This window comes from Heptranchias perlo, chromosome 9, assembly GCF_035084215.1.
Source record: "Heptranchias perlo isolate sHepPer1 chromosome 9, sHepPer1.hap1, whole genome shotgun sequence".
NCBI lineage: Eukaryota > Metazoa > Chordata > Chondrichthyes > Hexanchiformes > Hexanchidae > Heptranchias > Heptranchias perlo.
In genome coordinates, this window is record NC_090333.1 from 28,674,810 (window position 1) to 28,682,163 (window position 7,354).

The 7,354-nt window shown below is 40.8% G+C and overlaps 1 protein-coding gene across 1 annotated transcript in view; it reads left to right on the forward strand.

Moving 5' to 3' along the window:
• The first annotated feature begins 1,024 nt into the window (after nt 1-1,024).
• The window catches only part of LOC137324987 (uncharacterized), a 73,697-nt gene continuing 67,367 nt past the window's right edge, over nt 1,025-7,354 (forward strand). Inside the window, exons 1-3 of the mRNA XM_067989686.1 lie at nt 1,025-1,141; nt 2,500-2,567; nt 4,039-4,112. The gene's annotated coding sequence lies outside the window, so the exon portion shown is untranslated. The remainder of the gene's footprint in view (nt 1,142-2,499; nt 2,568-4,038; nt 4,113-7,354) is intronic.

Here is a 7,354-nt window from a genome sequence, read left to right on the forward strand (position 1 = left end):
ATGAGCTAGCATCAACTACAGTTTGTGGAAGAAAATTCCAAACTTCTACCACCCTTTGCGTGTAGAAGTGTTTCCTAACTTCACTCCTGAAAATCCTGACTCTAATTTTTAGGCTATGTCCCCTAGTCCTAGACTTCCCAACCAGCAGAAATAGTTTCTCTCTATCTACCCTATCAGTTCCCCTTAATATCTTGAAAGCTTCGATCAAATTACCCCTTAATCTTCTAAATTCCAAGGAATACAACCCTAGTTTGTGTAATCTCTCCTTGTAATTTAACCCCTGCAGTCCAGGTATCATTCTAGTAAATCAACACTGCATTCCCTCCAAGGCCAATATATCCTTCCTGAGATGCAGTGCCCAGAACTGAACACAGTATTCCAGGTGTGGTCTAACCAGGGCTTTGTACAACTGTAGCATTACTTCTACGGCCTCGTATTCTAGTCCTCTAGATATAAAGGCCAGCATTTCATTAACCTTTTTGATTATTTTCTGTACCTGTCCATGACATTTTATTGATCTATGTACATGGACCGCTAAGACTCTTTGGACCTCCACTGTCTCAAGCTTTTCACCATTTAGAAAGTACTCTGACCTATCCTTTTTAGGTCCAAAATTGATGACCTCACACTTGCCTTTATTCCCAAGGCAACGCCTGGAACTGTGATATACAATTTATTCACCATTGCCTCTTGCCTCTCACAACCATCTTGGGGAAGGCAAAGTGTTTAAAGCAATTATGAAAGAGCTTTTCAAACGCAAAAACTATTTTACAAGAAAAAGTACATTGTGCTCATTTGAAGAGAAAAGTCACAATGCTGTTTTAATTCAGAATAACCTTACTTATTTTTTTAACGGGCAGGACTTTAATCAGGGTCTGCTATTTCAACAAGGTATTTGTTATATCAATAGGAATCCAGATTGATCCTTACTTTCTGTAGTAGTTAGCTAAATCTCTTGAAACCTTCACCCTTTGGGTATTGATGTACTATCTTAGTTTATTTTAATTCCCAGGAAGCTGTGGAAAATGTCTTTGAGCAGGCTTCAGAGCTTGTCACCCAGAAGGTCCAGGAGTTCCACCATTACAAAAGGACCCACATTAATGACTACAAATGGAGACACCAGTTTTCTTTTGTGCTGAAGGTATGTACGACAGGGTGGTGCATGCAAGAGGTGCAGTTATAACATGCTACTGAACAGCGCAGAGTTTCAATGGTATGATAGGGAGGCATCCTTGCTTTGTTCTGTCTTTCTGCAATGTTTGTTAGACCTTGAAGCAAGAAACCACAATATAATGATTGATAACATCAGCTGGTGTAATTTGCCGAAACATCAATTTAAAAAATCTTTAAGAATGTATTAAAAAAAATTACAAAAAAATACTGCCCAGAAGAATAACGGAATTTTTTTTTAAAGATAAATACAAAATCCCATTTGGTGTTTTTGTGGATTTTTCTACTGGCAATCTTGTTTTTAAAGATCTATGGTATCCCTACCTCTAGATCTTATTCTTCCTCCATTCCACTGAATTCTTTACTGCTTAGGGTATATTTTCATTCTCTGTTCCATTCAATAGCAATGGGAATTTGGATAAATTCTGACATTGAATTTGGCCTGAAAAGTTACGAGGACAGGTTGCTTGTGCTTCCTTGCACTTAGAAGGTTGAAGGGTGATATAATCGAGGTGTTAACAATGATATTGGGATTCGATGGGGTAGATACAGAGAAACTATTTCCTCTGGTGGGGGAATCCAGAACAAGATGGTGTAATCTTAAAATTAGAGCTACACCATTTAGGAGTGAAATCGGGAAGCATTTTTTCACACAAAGGGTAGTGGAAATCTGAAACTCTTTCTCTCAAAAGGCTGTGGATGCTGAATCAATTGAAATTTTCAAGTCTGCGATCTATAGATTTTTGTTAAGTAAGAATATCACGGGATATGGAACACAGGCGGGTAAATGGAGTTGAGGTACAGATCAGCCATGATCTAATTAATAGTAGAAGAGGCTCGAGGGGCAGAATGGCCTTCACCTGTTCTGATGTTCCTATGTCACTCATGCAGCTCCATCCCTCTGGAGCGCAGCAGTCTTGTATTATCCTGCAGATGGCGGTATTGTCATATTGACCTCCAACGCAATCACCTCACATTTTGAATGGGAATTCATGTAGTGAAAAAATAATGGGTTTAACAGAGCCCTTCCCTGTCTGATTTCAAAGACTGAGTCTTTGCTCAAATGTGTCTACTAGCAGATCTGGTAAGGACTAGTGTTAACCATTCACAATGTATATATGGAGATGTCCACAGGTTGGACCATTCATCCTCCTGTTCAAGGAGGTAGTGAAGATAAAGGAGGGGAACTGGAAAAATAAAATTAACTCCTGCCCAACACTTTCCCTGCAGATGGTGTAACCGTAAAGAGGGATTATAAATGTAGTGATTTTATAATTCACTTATCAAAGGAAATTCTGCACAAGGGTATAATTCTCTCCTCTATCATAGGCCAGCAAAGCCTTGCCCCGTAAATCTGTTTTAGAATATTTTCAGACCAGTGAAAATCTGCACCGAGGGTGAGTAGCATGATATTTTTTTAATGGAAATATGTTTGTGAGATTTGCTACTTGCTATGTTTGTGTGTGTGTGTGTGTGTGCGCGCCCGCCCATGCATGCGTACATGTACGTGCAATGGTCATATGTATACGGAGGGAGCTTAACAAAATGTGGGGGATGGAGTAGCATACCCTTGCACGTCTGGAGCCTGAATTTGAATCTGACCCACACTGATGAGAAAAAGCCTTCAATGTTTGTTGGCCATAACTAACTGAGTTTAGACAGTCTCCATATAGTTCATAAATTGCAGTCCACAACCACAAACTGCTCATATTTTAGCACTAAAATGGCACCTAATAAGAAAAGGAAGTTCTGCACTGATGTGAAGGTTAAGGCACATTGTAACAGGCAAAGTAGAGGGAAGTTTTACTTTGCATGTAGCCATGCTACATTTCACATGGTGTGGAGATGCCGGTGATGGACTGGGGTGGACAAATGTAAGGAATCTTACAACACCAGGTTACAGTCCAACAGTTTTATTTGAAAATCACAAGCTTTCGGAGTTTACCTCCTCCGAAAGCTTGTGATTTTCAAATAAAACTGTTGGACTATAACCTGGTGTTGTAAGATTCCTTACATTTCACATGGGAGTATGATGCTAACAATGTGGAAAGATTGTAAACAATTTTACAACACCAAGTTATAGTCCAACAATTTTATTTTTAATCCCACAAGCTTTCGGAGGCTTCCTCCTTCCTCAGGTGAACGGTGTGGAAAATTGTTTACAATTGTCAACCCCAGTCCATCACCGGCATCTCCACACAATGTGGAAAGAGTTTTACCCTTAATCTAACCTGGGAGAACTTAATGCTGACAGTGGGTAAATAATATAAGCAGCAAAATGTTCCATTCCAGAACGTAGATATCTCTTTCTGCAATGAACATAAAAAACTAAACAAAAAAACTTGTCAAAATATTAGAACAATCAAAGAAACCAGCGAGGTTACACTATGGGTAAAGGGTAACCATTGGTACTTTGCATATAGGCAAGGTCATACAAACCTCAATACAGACCATCACTAAACCAACTCATTTTAAATGGTCACCACTGTTTTGAGCTACCCAGTAACCAAGTAGTTACAGTGCTGTCTTAGGCAGCTAGATGGTGGTAGTTTCAAGGCTGAGAATTTCCTGTAATAATATTTTGAAGAATACATTATTCATTGAGCATTTCAGCCATGTGGTCAAGTGAGCCATTAACTGCAGGTAAATTACTTCCCTATAACCCGGGGATGGGGGGAGGAGGGAATCAGAGGAAAATTCATCCTGACACATTCACCTCTTAGTGCCTGATTAAAGAGCAGGTAGGCTGATCATTCAAGGAATGGTGTGTGTCACTGGGAGAAAATAACTTGCAAAACAGAATTTTAAAAAAATTATGTAACAATTGTACCATTGTTACTTTATTTTGTTTCTTTGTCTTCTCTGCAGTATTCGGAGTTTACCGCACAAGAGATCGTCAATAAAAAATTCTGGTGAATCTGATGCGTCTTGTAGGGTTCCAGGTATGGAGGAGTGAACTCAGGGTCAGTTTGACTTAAGCTTGTAAAATGTGGAACCTTGTCAGACCGAGCAATCTTGTTGTATGGATGGACTCTCGAGTATTTAAAAACATGCACAACGCATGCATGCTTGGGCAGATGATTACACTTCCTGTAGAACACCATCATATCTCTGAAAGCTCCTAGCCTACCCATCTGACACTGAGTACTCCATTGCATACCTATGATAAGGAAAAAGCACTTCAGTATCAATCTAACCTGAAACCTACTCTGCATAACAACAACCTCTGTGCCCCCTTAAAAGGGAAGAGGAACTCAACAAGAAGTAGTATTAAATAATATTAAAGTGAACATCTGTTTGTGTAAAAACAAAGTATTAGTGACATTGGAAGAAATGCTTGGAAAGAGTCACTAATTCATATTTTATGCATTTCACCTATACAGTAAAATGAGAGATTCCAAGGCATCATCTCACCTTTCCTTAGGTTTTAATAAAACTTATGTAAAAGTTATTTAGTAGCACCTCATGTGATCGAAGTGGTGTTGCTATAAACATAAATTTGGATTTTCGTTCTCAAAACTGCCTGTTTTCAGCATTAAAACAGTGTGTCTTATTGATGTAATCCTGCCCCAACAAATGGCCACCAGAATTTCACACCCAGCAAATCACCATTCATCATTACCATCTGAGCTGAACCTGCCTACTACATGTAAACAGGGGCGAGTGGACATGGCCAAGTTGTTTCTTCAATTCTCCAATTAGTGCCTTAACCAGACATTGAGCAACACCACTATAAATGTGTTGGTAGGAGCAGCACGGTAGTATCCCTGGCGCAGATACTACATAGGGGAGACCATTGATGGAGAACTTTATTACATGCTTCGGGAGATTTTCTCTAACACTGGTTTTTGGTTGTTTGGGCTCAGGAGCTCAACTGAAGAGTTCTCCTCCAGTGTGTTCTTGGGAAATTAAAATTTTGGAGCGAACGGATGCCTTTCCCTATGGGCTCCTTATCTTCCTTTGTTACAAAGAGGAGGTGGAGGAGAATGAGGAAATGGAAGTGGCTAGATTGAGGGAATGTAGCATCACAGAAGATACTCGTTTCTACCATGTTGATATCACTCCACATGGTTCACAGAGGTTGGAAGTCCTACCTGTGTTTTCCATGGGGCAGTGCATTAGAAGGCAATGCTTCCCCAGAGACTATTGAAGAGTTATGCCATATGGTGGCTGCAGCCTTCCAGCCCACCTCAACAAGGAACACAGCCTGTTGATAACTGTTAAAGTGATCACGGCACTGAAATTTTGTACCACTGGGTGATTCCAGGCAGCCCGTGGTAACCACAGTCACATCTATCAATCTGCAGTGCACCACCAACAAGGTGATTGATGCTCCTTCTCTGTGGACCCTGCCAAGCAACAAGAAGTAAGCTTTCCTCATGTAGCAGGATTTCCCCAGTGATAGGGTCCAAGTACTGGAACTTATGCTGCATTGAACACCTGAATGAGAACCCATCAAATCTGATCAAGAGAAAGCGATATCTTTCTATTAATGTGTGCAGCTGGTGTGTTATGCCAGCCACATGATCTTACATGTGGATATTTGTTACCCAGGAAACTGTTATGATGTGTTGTAATTCGACAATCAACTATACCTGACTCGATGAGCCAGAACACAGTTTCGAGTTGGTTGATTGCAAAGTAGGGATATCCCTGCAGCCCTGGTGGATGTCACCTATTTGACATTCAATAACCACAGGAGAGTACAGGTGCAGTGAGGCTCTAGGATCCACCGTAATCGATATAGAGCAATCAATTGGCATGTTGATGCCCCATTTCAGGTGCTCTGATAGGTCTGGAGGATCCTTGTAGTACAGCCCAGCAAGGATTTTAAGAATAATCATTACCTGCTGCATTCTGCATAACTATGCAACTTCCAGGTGTTAAGGAGGAGGATAAAGAGGTAAATGAAGAAAGAGGCCCTTCATCACCAGATCGTGCGGAGGTTGGCCAGGAAGGTGAGGAGGAGCTTCTGAGAAACCCATTCTCAGTTGCTCGAGGAAAGGCGACACAAAATAATCCACAGTGGTTCCCAATAAAGAACAATCATGGCTTTCATACTAGACCATGAGGTATTGAAGGGGCCTCATGCAATAAATCTTTGGCCCCCTCAGAAATAAGTCACTCCCTAACTATATTACCATAAAAGAGTAAGGAGTCACTTTTTGCATCATAATAATGCACAATCACACTCTTCAGCTGACAATTTTTAGTTTCACTATTACAGTAAATCACACAACACTACTACTACCTCCTATCATTGAGACTACTCCTTACACCTACTTCCTTACCAACAGCTGCTCCTAACCTCTTAGTTCTACATGGTGCTCCTTCAGTATCAGAAGGTTGAGAGGAAGGCGACTGGGTCACTTCTGCTAGAGCCTCCGAAAACTGTCTCAGTGATATTGCCATCCCTGAATTAACATCTTGAAGCAGTAAATATCTTGGGCTGGATTTTGCTCTTAAAAATAACGACGAGCCTAACAGCATTTTTTGAGGGTGTAACTAGCAGGGTAGGTAGAGAGGAACCAGTGGACGTAATATATTGGATTTTCAAAAGGTCTTCGATCAGGTGTCACATGAAAGGTTGTTACATAAGATAAGGGCTCACGGGGTTGGGGGTAATATATTAGCATGGACAGAGGATTGGTTAAAGGACAGAAAACAGAGAGTAGGAATAAACGGGACATTTTCAGGTTGGCTGGCTGTAACTAGTGGGGTGCCGCAAGGATCATTGCTTGGGCCTCAGCTATTTACAATCTATATTAATGACTTAGATGAAGGGACCGAGTGTAAAGTATCCAAGTTTGCTGACGATAGGAAGCTAGGTGGGAAAGTAAGCTGTGAGAAGGACACAGAGTCTGCAAAGGGATATAGACAGGTTAAATGAGTAGGCAAGAAGGTGACAGATGGAGTATAATGTGGGGAAACGTGAGGTTATTCACTTTGGTAGGAAGAATAGAAAAACAGAATATTTTTTAAATGGTGAGTATCTATTAAATGTTGGTGTTCAGAGAGGTCTGGGTGTCCTTGTACATGAAACACAGAAAGTTAACATGCAGGTACAGCAAGCAATTAGGAAGGCAAATGGTATGTTGGCCTTTATCGCAAGGGGGAAGGAGTACAAAAGTAAGGAAGTCTTGCTGCAATTGTACAGGGCTTTGATGAAACCTCACCTGGAGTG